The 13,217-nt window shown below is 40.8% G+C and overlaps 1 protein-coding gene across 1 annotated transcript in view; it reads left to right on the forward strand.

Annotated features, from left to right (window-relative positions):
- LOC136863709 (cell adhesion molecule Dscam2) overlaps positions 1-13,217 on the forward strand; it is a 1,676,531-nt gene that overhangs the window by 1,036,706 nt on the left and 626,608 nt on the right. The window lies entirely within an intron of this gene.

Consider the following 13,217-nt stretch of genomic DNA (forward strand, 5'->3'; position numbering starts at 1 on the left):
GCCAAGGAAAATAACCGTTTACGATTAAAACCCTTCGACCAGGCCAGGAATCGAACCTGAGGCCACAAAGAAAGAAGGTCAGGATGCTGACCAATCAGCCATGAAGCCACATAATTAGTTAATATTATGGTAAGAAGAGGCAATTATGATTCCCAGATCTAGAGATAGCTAATGACAGAGTACCAAGGGAAATTACGTTTACCACACTGAAGGATTATTTGAGCAATGATAGGTTATTATAGGCAATCAAAGACATTTATACCGACATTCAGGTTACAGTAAGGATTGCAGGTAGAATATGTTGTTGATTAGAAGTTGTTTAAGGGATCACGTCACTGTCCATAGTCTTCATAGCCCAATTACTGAAGAGTGTGCATGATATGGCGGAGTAGTATTTCACTGAATGTAAATGTTTACCCAGTTTGGTGATAGTAATGTGATACTTAATACAAGACAATATGATGTTCTGCTTTCATGTAATTTGATCCTATACTGAAGAGTTCCTTGGGCCTAACTCCGTTGTTGATGTCATTTTACAGACAGACGATGTTATTGTTATTTTGTGTGTGTTTTTTCCTATTCGTTTGATTGTAAGTGAGGTATCTGTAGTGGTTAGGAAATTAAATGTGCAAAGCAGTGGCAGAGGAATTTGAACTCACTTTTTAGGATCACTCGAGAAAAATCGTCATATTTATCGAATATCGGGGAATATTTCAATAACATATAGACCAGAGTCCATCGAACATGCTATTGCACCAAGGGGATCACATTTCTAATCCACCAGGTGAACGAGATTCCTCTTATAATTATGGAAGAAATGTAGTCTAGTTATACGTGTTAGTTGTGGTGGTCAATATTCCTCTGTTTTCCTCACATACGGCACAAACTCACTGGAATTATATAACTGCAAAACACACTGAACTCCAATAAGCTTTCGCACTATGAGAGCAAGGCCGTACCAGAAATATGACTTTGTTTCATTCAGTTGATGTACGGTATATAAATCTAATCAATGAGGAGTTTCCAATTTCGTCAAGTGATTAGGTATAGCAAAATGTACTATGAACGCTTAGAACCACGATGCAGTGACATGATAATACTATTAACCTGCGGAATATAGGAGAAAATTATATTCTACTTCGCTCAACTCATCCATGTGATAACTGCCACTCCATTGAAGTTGCATAATAAGGTCCTAATGCTTTGCGGTAGGTCACGTTGTAGTTAGAGCTACAGTTGAAGGGCTTATTTCAGTAACATGAAAAGCCACACCATTTCAGTACAGCTTTGTTAAAGACTTAAAAATCTCTAAATTGCAACTTTGTTCCAAGTTGTAAAAATAGTGACATTTTGCATTATGTATGCCGTGGAAATCAATAACAAAAAAACCATTTTGAAATATGAATGTGTTAAAATAAATTTTAAAAGAATTTTGTCATAACATTTTTGTGACATAGCATATTTTTACCTACAAATTACCACCACAAAACGTACTTACAGATATGGCTCATATCACTGCGTTGTTCTTATTTATTATTTCCTCGCAGCGTATTAAAATAATTATGTATGTGATGTATATATCGCAGGAGATCTTTAAGGTGAGCTAGTATCTTACTTGGAATATACAGGGGACAGCAGTAGGCCTACTTCTAGGTAGACTGTCCAGATCTACTTGAGCAGGACTGCCTCTTTTAACATTTCTGACCTCAAAATATTCCTGTTTTACGGCATGCTTATCAACGATGGAGTTAGGATGGTCTTGAACAAACTGAAAACTCTGCATATTAAAGAAATGAACGTCCAGTTCGCCTACTGTGCTGTTACTTTTAAAATACAAGTTCGGGTATTGTGAAAAATTTACAAAATCGCCTTGCTTCATGTGGAAAACTTCATTTTTTCACTCTCTTACAATATTTTACTATATCATACCATCCTTTAGGAGAAACCATTTAGATGCTGCTTTTCTGTGGTACTTTTCATTGTGAGCAAAGTCCTGACCTGATGGCCAATTGGTGTGCCCCTGAAATTTGAAATAAGGGCATACACAGATTCTTTCTTCATTTACTCATTACAATGTTAATGCAGGTAACCTACCTAAAGAAAGTTGGGAAAAAAAACTTGTATTACCATCGAATTTAAAATCACATAGTCCCTGTATATTGGTTTAATCAGGATCGTGCTACTGTAAGAGAAAAACAAGTAACTTAAGGTATGAACCCTGCAGTTCAATCTATTTTGATTAAGTTCTTTGAAGTTCAACAACTTTATTTGATTTATTTCAGAAGTCTGATGAGGATTATAACTTCTGACCTGAAGTTCTCAAGAAGTTAACAGGAGCGAATACTTAATTTCTTACTTAATGAAGATTCATTAGCACACAAACTTTATTGATATAATTCTCAAATTGCGGTGTTGACTTTTAAACGTACGTCCATGGAACCAAATTCCTGAGAGAGAGAGAGGGAGTGTGAGAGTCACAGGCAACAGACGAATCAATTATTCCTATATATCGGTACGACCACAGCTGGCTAAGCCCACGCAGGCTGTGTAACTGATCCCATTGAGACACGTTACTAATTACGGCACCACCCGGGTAGCACGCGCTAAGAGGTGTTGAATTCTGGGAATTACTCATGTCATTATCCACACTGTATGAACTGTTAAAGTACTCCAGTTACGTGTAAAAGTACACATAATTATTGTCTTATTCGTCGAGTCACTAAATCCACCGTACCAACCATGTAACTTCTGACCGATGAAATACGTTCGTATCGAATAATTTCTAGGTTGCGGTTGTTCTGCTTTATGTTTGAAATGTACCAGCAATAAGAATAACGTTATTGTTCCTTAGGTGGGTTCTTTTGTTCGCGGTTTTATTTTTTAACCATGGACGATAGATGAATGGAATAGAAAATGATGCTCTGTGTTAGGATTCCAGGATTTCAGAGAAATGAAAGTAATGAAGGTAGATATAGCAAATACGGAAAGTGTCAACAACTGGAGAAGTAGTCGAATATTATATAGTGTTCTTATCATTAATCGTGATCAATAGAGGACATTGGGAACTAGACTGTTCATCAGAAAAACTACTTTCTTTCAATTAGAGATACAATGATTTGTGTAAGTCAGGGCCTCTCAAACGCCCGAACTCTCACGCGTGCAGATGGAGGCGCAAGAGCTCCGTGCACTGTGCATCGCTGCCGCTCGACATGACTCGGATCAACGCTTCGTCTCTGGGCTACTCGGCTAAGCTCGGCTCTACTCGGCTATACTCGGCTCAACTCAGCCCGGATTTGGAGCGCTACGACGCAAGTGGGGCAGGGGGAGACAGGCGGAGCGAGCGAGACAGGCGTGAGGAAAGAGAGAGTAAGCGCTATTGCTCCAAATCGAGGAGTGGGGGGTCTGCACTCTGTTCAACCAAGCCAAGTCGTCTTTTGCACCGTGCACAGTGCATGCACCACGCGCATGCACCCCGAGAGGCCCTGGTGTAAGTGTACGGAAGTTGTATTTATGAAGCCATTCTTTCAGAGTTGCTTCCCTTGAGTTAAGACAATAAATCCTATAAATTAAACTCTCCATTTTTAGGCGTTGTTGTTGTTGTTGTTGTTGTTGTTATTATTATTCTTCTTCTTGGACTTTTGCGGTCGGCTTGTCAAGTGGATTTGGCCCAGTTTTATGGCTGTATAATCTTACTGATTCCAACCCCATGTGGAGGGATGTACTCGTTACTGAGTGTTTTGTAGTGGTTGATAGTGTGGAGCGCTTTGTGCAAATCTGTAAATGCTAGAGTAGAGACAGAGGAGCAAATAATTAAGGTACGTCCCAGATTTCAAATTCCTTAGTATTAAAGAGAAATATTTATTTCAGAATATATGGGTGTGATTTGATGGATTCTGGTGGTGTTTTTTCGGGAAAGAAATATGCTATTCTGTTTTAATTAATTCGTTTCTTTTGCAGGTGTAATGCAGTTACCGTATGCTTTCTCTTTTCAGGTACTTTATACATTGATTTACTGAACGTTAGTTTCGGCAGACGGAAAATCTAACAGTTAAAAAAATATGAGGATATGTGTATTAAGACGAGCACAAAACCTCAGTCCCCGAGCAAGAGAAATTTCCCATTCACAACTGAAATCTCCAAGATGGCCGGGAATGGAACCTAGGCCCATCTAAAACGAAGGCTGCTACGTAGACCATTCACCCACGCAGCTAGACTATGTCGAACAGTGAAATGAAATATGTTTTAACAATATTAAATATCAGGAATGAAACAAAAAGTAAAGAATCAAATATGAAAGATTCGAAAGCTTGTATTATGTAAATTTGTTATACATACGTACATACATGCATTCATACATTCATTCATTATAGACCGTTATGCTTCTCAGCGTTCAAACTGCAAGCCTCCAGAATCCTCTATTTGCAAATAGTTATGTGGCCTCCTTTAGTTCCACATATACTAATTTGCAAAGAAAGGAACTCGCACCGTGAACGCACAGCGCGAGAATAATGAAGGTTGCCACACATTATCGATACAGGATGGCATGTGTCTCGTATGCGTTTAATACCGATAGCTCGCGAGGAAGTTCCACTAGGGAGCGTACATGTTCTTCCCTCATTCATAGAAGCAAGACACCGAATAAGGCCTTAGTAGCAGTGTAAGCCACACAGCTAAGTTGATTTACCTATTTGTCGTACGTGGCGTCGACACAAATAAGCTTTATGGCAACGATGTGACAGGAAAGGGCTAGGAATGTGAAGAAATCGTTCATGGCTTTGATTGAGGTACAGCCATTTGCCTGGTGTGAAAATGGAAAATAACAGAAACCATCTTCATGGCTGGGATCGAACCCACTATCTTCCGAATACAAGCTGACAGCTACGCGAGCCAAACCGCACAGCCAACGTGCTCATTAGAGATAAGAAGGGAACTATCGATAAGCTCATATCGAAACTGACAATGAAATTTTGCAGAGAGGATGAGGGGGGACCATAAGAAAGCAATGTAAATCAAATTAGCTGCCATTTCGAGCTGTGAGGTTTTGAAATCGACACGGAAATGTCTAGTAAGATTGCACGCGTTAGCATATAGCTAGAGTTGGACTGCCCTGGTGACCAGCTGAAGTGACCGCGCTACCTTGAGTTTTCTGCACCAGGCAGAACAGACGTGAATGCGGCTAATGTTCTAGAGTATGCACTGCGTTATTTCTGAGAAACAGGTTTCTCTTCTTCCCATGAAATAAGTTCGCAAGGAAGAGAGATGGGTCGACATGTGATCGAACTAACTGAAAATCATCCCATAGGTGCCAGTTTTGTCTCAGACTCGTGTCTGAAGAAAAATAGTGATTGCTAAAGTGATAGTGGAAGCAGTGACACCTCGTCTGCATTGTCTGAAAGAGAAGGCAGCACACCATTGTCAGGTACGAGAGGTGTTACAGATCCGAGTTTGAGCCCCGAGTCTGATTCCCATCAATCCAGTGAAGCGACACCATAGTCACCTGAAAAGCTTTGCTTCCAGTCCACAGAATAAAGTGAAACACACTGTAGATCTTCCGTACAAGAGGAGAGTTGGAAATTTATGGTTAGGTAAGATGGGTGAGAAGCGGCTTTCATTAACCACTGTTCGCAAAATTTGTCGTATGGCGACGTCCCCACGACAACTGTACATGTGGAATAACCAATTAGAATCTACGTCAGGAAGTCCCGTTGAACACAGTATATTCATGTATGTAAGAATATTTTCTCGCTTTGCAAAAACCAGAAGGTTGAAGCGGAATGTTTGCGATGGAGACCTGCAACTGTGAGCCTTGGAACTTTCAAGAGAGATTTCTATGGGACAAATTAATTTCAGCGCATCTACTGGTTACTTGAGTTGCTTCAAGAAAATGTACAAAATCAAAAGTAGAGAAATCACGAAATTTATATTCCGTGCGTATTGAAAGAAGGGGGAAAAGTTAGTCTCAAAGTATCAAAGAAATTTGTGGAAGCAGCTATAGAGCGATTTTTATAATACATTCTTTCTTCAATATACGATACAGACCAGAGTGGTTTCATGTGCGAAATGAAAGCAAAAAGGACTCTATCGTTTGTTGGTGAGAAACATACAGAAACAGTTTATCATTCAGTTAGTGCACCTATCCATTCGACAACAAGTATGTCTACAATTAGTGTGCCCGCTATTCTTTTCCCGAAATTATTCATTGTACTACAGGATCCAACTGGAACTTTTGATGCAAGGGTTTCCAAAGAAAGTTTTAATGCATAAAATATAATTGTAACAGCCACAAAATCAGAGAAAATGAGTTAAAAGTAATTGAAGTATTGTTTTAAAGAACCCTTCTTCCCATTCGCGGAAGACAAGTCTTCACTACTGTTACATTCCTGGAATACTTACAGTGATAAAAGCTGTTTTAAGGCAATCCTCCAGGCAGCATTACAGAAACTCTCCGGATTTCTTCCGGCACTACAGGGAAAATATAGTCTTTGGGTAAGTTTTACTTTCGGCAATGGAAGGCTTCGTATAGCTGTGCCGGCTTGTGAAGTCTTTCAGTTTGATGTTTATAAGAGAAGCAGCATATTGAAAATGCAATCCATCGTTCATTTTTAATTTTCTTCCCCATGGTTTACGGACGTGATTAAATATCCGTGGTTCGCAACCAATTACCCAACGAAGAGCTCTCCTGATTTCGCAGTGCCTGCGAGATATTGACTTCAAAGTCCGGCTCCATGGCTAAATGGTTAGCGTGCTGGCCTTTGGTCACAGGGATCCCGGGTTTGATTCCCGGCAGGGTCGGGAATTTTAACCTTAATTGGTTAATTTCGCTGGCGCGGGGGCTGGGTGCATGTGTCGTCCTCATCATCATTTCACCCTCATCACGACTCGCAGGTCACCTACGGGTGTCAAATCGAAGACCTTCATCTGGCGAGCCGAACTTGTCCTCGGACACTCCCGGCACTAAAAGCCATACGCCATTTCATTGACTTCAGACAAGTAAGGAAAACTGTGAAGAACAATGTGGCCTTAAAGTGCATATTCATTGTGCGTGATACCTAAAATATTTGTGTTTTCTTCATGCGATTAACTCACGTCATTCATGTTTCACATTCGTTTCCCAACAAGGAGTTGACCTTGGTACGCGGTAACCTGCCAGTTTGTTCTACCTCCCTGCAGCACCACTCCTCTGTGCAACGCGCTAGCCAGAGAGATACAAGGGTTGTCCAGTAGCTGCGTTGTCACACGGATTTTGAATCAAGATTTCGACACCTTACAGTTCAAAAGGCAGCTAAATGTTTCTACCTCATTATTTTATGGTATCCTCATCCTCTCAGCCAAATTGCATTGTCGGTTTCGATATGAATTTATCGATAGTTCGCTTGTTAGAATATTGTGCATGGAGATAGTGTTCTTGTATGTTTATGAAATTACACCTGCTGAAAAAGTGTTTACAATATTCAAATTTTTAAAAAAAGATCCTTACCATGTAAACATTACATCCAGTCCTAAGTTCATTACAGATCAGATAGTGGTCAGTATCATCGAAAAATTTCCAGAATACCCTTACATTCTTAACATATTTCCTGAATTTAAAGTCGGTTATGATGTAGTCCCTTATGGATGTGGTTCCCATACCCTTCCATATGCAGCGGTAAATAGCATTATGCTTGACGAATGTATTCATAACTGCTAACCGTACACTAGCAGAGCATCCCTGTAAACGTTTCACGTTCCTGTTAGCTTCCACTTCATCCCCACATTTATCCATCGCTTTCTCATGTCGTTCAGTTCTATTTCAACTCTTGCACTGAAATCGCCCATTAGCACTAGCCTATCATTGCTGTTGACCCTGATTACGATGTCACCCATTGCTTCATAAAACTTGTCGACTTCCTCCTCATCTGCACCTTCACGCGGTGAATAGACTGAGACCATTCTCATCCTAATTTCTCCAGCTGGGTAGTGTGGGAAATGTAGTTTAAAGGTCATGTTTGTTATTAGGTTGCAATGTACCCACATCGTTTTCCCATTTTCATGCCTAACAGAAACTGTGTTGCTTTCAATAGTATTTCTGATTAACAGTCCTACCGCACATTCTGCCCTTTCCTTTTGAATACCTTTTAATAACACCTTATTATCCCCTATCTCTTCTCCGTTAACGCCTTTTACCCCAATATCATTAACTCCTAACACATTCAGACGCATCCTCTTTGCTCTATCATCCAGTTATTCTTTCTTTCTTTCTTTCTTTCTTTCTTTCTTTCTTTCTTTCTTTCTTTCTTCCGTTGTTTCTTTCTTCCTTTCCTTCATTCATTCATTCGTTCACAAGCCCCATTAATATTGATAGCTCCCCACCCAATTCCATTTCGTTCGCCAACTTTTTTTTCAAAGAGTTCCTCGCCTGTCAAATAGAAGTGGGACACCATTACTCCCATTGGTTCGAAACGTTCTGAGCGTGATCGTAAAAAACATTCTCTGGAGCAAGATACTATCCTGTTTACACATACTCCCCGTTCTAATTTCTTCCTATCAGTGTAGGTTCACTGATTGCCATCTAATGTCCGCACAAAAACTGTAGGTCTTGTGAGAATTTCTCCTCTAACGGGTTAGAGCACAAGGAGGTCCATGACTCAGAATATGTCGCAGATGCCCACTCCTGTTTCATAGCAACTGGTATCCCGACCCTCAGGACCACTCACCTATTGCCCATGGTTCAAAAACAAGGACGTGACTACAGTAACCCACACCACTAACCTCCATATTAATGTACATCTGTCTATTTTTTGTCATGAATATTGTCCACTCCTATCCGCCGGAAGGGAGGCTCTACATTCTCTATTCTAGGTTAGTTATACTTAAAGTGGATCACAGCAGATCGGAGAGTGATTTGTATTACCCAAAATTCGTCGGAATACTCGTATATTCCTAACAGATTCTGTGAATTCAAAGTCAATTACGATATATTATATCAGGGATCTGGTTTCTGTATCATCCCACGTAACTTGCTAATAGCTTGAAGAATGAATTAGCAATTGGAAAACCCGCACTAGCCACTATAACTTCACTCAGTGCTTTATTAAACTTAGCAACGTTATCCTCATCTACTCCGTTACATAGTGATTAAACTCAAACGATCCTAGGCTTAATTACGGCAACCTCCAAATCCACCCACAGCATTCATTCTTGTACGTGGCTAACCGAAACTATGTAGCGTGCTATGGTTTCCTAATGAACAGCCCCACTCCTCACACTATACTTCACTTTCTGACACATCTTAACGTATCTTATAATTTCCTAACCCTGCCCAGTTACCTCGCCTTACGCCTTAACATTATTCACCCAGTTCTACTTTCTTCCTATCAGTGGAGGTTCACTGATTGTCATCTAATGTTCGCACAAAAACTGTAGGTCTTTTTACTACCAATAATCAGGTATCAAGGACAATAACACTGATAATGGTTTTGCGCCCCAGTAACTACTTTCGATTTTCGAAAACGCACGAGGTGCCGGAAAGTACGCTCCTTACAAGTTATTTTACAGTAACTCTACCGACACGAGAATGCTGTATTTGAATACCTGCAGATATCACCGTACTAATTTGGGACTGAATCCACCAACTTGGGCTCAGTGAGCCATCGAGCGCTCTGTCATATGAGCCACTCAACCCACCCAATCGGAAAGACTCAACTGTTAGGTTTGAAAGAGATCTTAGCCAAGCTGAAGATTGGCAAGAAAAGAGAAAATTGTCGATTCCCCCCAAAATAGGGGAAAGGCCCAGATGGAAAAATTCTTTGTGAAGTTCACTAATTGAAATCATCGAGGACTCCCTACGTACTGGTGTTTTAATTGTCACCTCTATCTCAATTTGATACCCATTCCGCAGGCCTAATCCCAGTCACACTACTCAAGAGCTGGGCTGAGTGGCTCAGACGGTTGATGCGCTGGCCTTCTGACCCCAACTTGACAGGTTTCATCCTGGCTCAGTCCGGTGATATTTGAAGGTGCTCAAATACCTCAGCCTCGTGTCGGTAGATTTACTGCGGGACTAAATTCCGGCACCTTGGCGTCTCCGAAAACTGTAAAAGTAGTTAGTGGAACGTTAAGCAAATAACATTATTATTTACATTACTTAAGTTCCATTTGAGTTTAGTTCTGTGTCATTATAAATCGTATTGGGCTTTATATTCTTTAAAGTGATTACTTACTTACCTTTAGAACCGTTGTGGTCGCTGGCTTTGTACGAATTAATGCCACGTGTTAGAAATATAGAAGAACAATACTAATCCACGGATGATTGTGTCCAGTTATCTTTTGTCTGACGTTTCCACTGTGAGAAGGTTTCGTGTTCACGCCTTTTTATTTATCAGTCTCCACCTTTTTGGCACTTACACTACAACGGGTAAGTAACGCATTTTAATTCATTCCACAAGCATTGTTGCATTGTTGAAGACATTTTGTCTTAAACGTTGAGTCAACAGCCTGATCTGTATGAAGACTGTTTCCTTTCTTTGCACTCTATATACATTCTCACACATATATACAGGGTGGTAGGAAACAACGTGAACCTTGTATATGAGCTTTGGAAGATTAGTCATACAGATAAATTATTTGAAGAAAACAATTCGATATCTCGCGCCCTTGCCTTTTTATCACCTGCTGGAGTTAGCAAATCAGATCGCTTCGCGGGCAAATTCAAATAGGTTTTGCGAGGCGGTAATGCTAAATCTGCTCGTGGTTTAAGACTGGCTTGAGTGCACCAATCGAAAAAGAACAACTTCGCCAAGGGAGGGAGTTGAACACGGACTTCCGAGCTGACAGGATCGCGCCATACCAAGAGCGCTACGGTGATACGGGGTGAAACCCATGATGTGTTCGTGTTTGATGCTGATTTCTGGGCATGGGTAGCTGGTAGGCGATAGTTATTTACGGAAATATTGGCTTAGAAGCCATGTGGTATGCATACAGTGGACTGTTTGAATTCCTCGCGTTGCAATCTGATTGGCTAACATCAACAGCTTATGAAATGATAACGGTGCAGGATATCAATTTTTTCAAATGATTTATCAGTAAAAAATTTAATGGCGTATAGCTTTTAGTGCAGTGATGTGTCCGAGGACTTCGGCTCGCCAGGTGCAGATCTTTTTTATTTGACTCCTAGGCGACCTGAGCGTCAGGATGAGGATAAAATGATGAAGACGACACATACACCCAGACCCCATGCTACGGGAATCAACCAATTTTGGTTAAAATTCCCGACCCTGCCGGGAATCCAACCCGGGACCCCTGTGACTAAAGGCCAGCATGCTAACCATTGAGTCATGGAGCCGGACTATTTATCAGTATTACCAACCATCTAACTCCCATATACCCAGTTCGCGTTCTTTCAGAACATATGTTATTCCATAGCACGAATAGAGGATGTAGTAGAACTATAACGACAAAAAAAAATTAAAGATGCTCTTCGTTTTATGTTAAGGACGTAGGTGCTAGCGGATTGGCGAAGAAACATTTTATTTTGGAGAAAATGAGGTTACTTTTGTTACTTCCGTGCGTGCGATTTAAATTAACGAACTCGCCCTATTTGCTATGCCAGAGCACAAGCCGCCGCTGTGCTTCAGGGAAGAGAAGGGGAGGGAGGGAGGGAGGGAAAGTGGGGTGTGTGATGGAGACAGAGATAATGCTCCGCGTGTATGCGCAAGTTTCCTCCTTCGACTCGCACAGGTTAGACCTTGTCTCTTACAGGCAATGCCCGCGCTTCGTTTATTAAACAGCCGTAACTGCACACGCAGTTCAATAACACACTGTAATTAAGACACACTTGTCAGTCAAGAAATGCACTAGAGTGTTTCTCCTCTCGTCTGTTGGTCGCAGTAACGTTCTTTATTATATAAAATGCTTGAAGATGCAACGCTGCCGCCTCACAATTGTGTATCTGTTCCTTCACTCACAACATTGTAAATGGAATGAAATACTGAACGAAGGACGCAATACGACTTATGGTTTGATTACAGTAGATGTTCGATATGTACCCACCGCCCCAGTTCGATGCACAGTTCACAACAGTGTAGTAGTAGTGAAACAAGGTGTATGGTGAGTCACGCATTACCTCTGTCTCACACTCCCTACTTCCCCACCCCACCCCACCCCACCCTCCCTTCCTTTGACGCACTGCAAAAGGCAGTGGCTCGCTCTCTGCCATAGCAAATATGGCCATTTCGTCAATTTGAATCGCGCACCCAGAAGCAACAAAGAAACCTCATTTTCTCGAAAAAATATTTTCTCCGCCAATCTAATTGCACCATCGTTCTTAACGTAACACGATTTTTTGTCGGTACAGTTATGATACACCCTGTATACAGAAAATACATATCTACCTTATTATAGTCCATCCAAAGCAGATATGGAAGGCAATACATTGGAGCTATTTATTCCTAGTAGATAAATTGATTTAAACATTTTAAATTTATGAGGTATTATTGTTGCTTTTGTTTTTATTCTTTTGTAATATTAGTAGTAGTAGTATTACTATTTATTATTTACTTACGTTCCATGAACTACATTTGCGCGGTTTTCGGAGACGCTGAGGTGCTGGAATTTAGTCCCGCAGGAGTTATTTTACGTACCTGTAAATTTACCGACACGAGGCTGACGTATTTGAGCACCTTCAAATTCCACCGGACTCAATCACTCAATCAATCAATACTGATCTGTATTTAGGGCAGTCGCCCAGGTGGCAGATTTCCTATCTGTTGTTTCCCTAGCCTCTTCTTAAATGATTGCAAAGAAATTTGATATTTATTGAATATCTCCCTTGGTAAGTTATCCAATCTCTAACTCCCCTTCCTATAAACGAATATTTGCTCCAAATAGTCCTCTTGAATTCCAACTTTATCTTCATATAGTGATCTTTCCTACTTTTAAAGACTTCACTCACACATATTCGTCTACTGATGTCATTCCACGCCATCTCTCCACTGACAGCTCGGAACATACCAAGCTTTGAAACATTTTTGCAACGCTACTCTTTTGTCGGAAATCACCCAGAACAAATCAAGCTGTTTTTCTTTGGATTTTTCCCAGTTCTTGAATCAAGTAATCATGGTGAGGGTCCCATACACTGGAACCATACTCTAGTTGGGGTCTTACCGGAGACGTACATGCCTTCTCCTTTACATCCTTACTACAACCCCTAAATACCCTCATAACCATGTGCAGAAATCTGT

Source organism: Anabrus simplex, chromosome 2, assembly GCF_040414725.1.
Source record: "Anabrus simplex isolate iqAnaSimp1 chromosome 2, ASM4041472v1, whole genome shotgun sequence".
Lineage (NCBI taxonomy): Eukaryota > Metazoa > Arthropoda > Insecta > Orthoptera > Tettigoniidae > Anabrus > Anabrus simplex.